The sequence below is a fragment of the Leuresthes tenuis genome, unplaced genomic scaffold (assembly GCF_036924035.1).
Source record: "Leuresthes tenuis unplaced genomic scaffold, fLeuTen1.0.hap1 SCAF_23, whole genome shotgun sequence".
Lineage (NCBI taxonomy): Eukaryota > Metazoa > Chordata > Actinopteri > Atheriniformes > Atherinopsidae > Leuresthes > Leuresthes tenuis.
In genome coordinates, this window is record NW_027325377.1 from 11,198,078 (window position 1) to 11,198,734 (window position 657).

The 657-nt window shown below is 46.1% G+C and overlaps 1 pseudogene; it reads left to right on the forward strand.

The window, feature by feature from the left end:
• Positions 1-177, forward strand: LOC140283469 (U2 spliceosomal RNA; annotated as a pseudogene).
• The last annotated feature ends 480 nt before the right edge of the window (positions 178-657 follow it).

Genomic DNA, 657 nt, shown 5'->3' on the forward strand with positions numbered 1-657 from the left:
CTCTCTTTACTAATTGCACATAATCCATCTGTACTTATCAGTTTAATATGTGATATGTCTATGCAAGGACTACATATTAAATGGATTTTCATCAATAGGAGTTGAAAAAGGAGCTTGCTCCGTTCACTCCAAGCATCGACCCGGTGCTGCAGTGCCGCTGGGAACGGTGCGCTCTCCTCTGCTGTTGTGAAAAAGCTAACAGCGGTGCAGGATGGAAGTTTCTTTTAGTCTGCTGAGAAAAGAGAGTGAATGCGAAGTAGACTTTAACACGGCTCTGGGAGCGAGCCGAGTGCGGGCTAACCAGGAGAAATGCTTGAAAGAAACGCGACACCGAATGAGCGGTCAGAACAAAGCCTCAATACGGTGTTCCTGTGGTGTTTTTATAAAATGCGGTGAAAATAAAGGTGTGAATGCCCCATAGAAAACTTAAAGGTGGAGCGGAAGTGTTCGGCTGCAAGAAGGTGTGAATGTCCGACTATATTTGGTGAAAAGCAGGTGAAGCAAGGTCTGAATGCCCAACCTTACATCATCAAAAGCGAGATCAGAGGTTTTTGGCTGCAAGAAGGCCATAGTTTGCCAAAAGCGGGTAAGGTGCGAATGACCGACTAAATATCAACAAAAGTGGGGGCGGAGGTCTTCGGATGCAAGTGGGTGTGA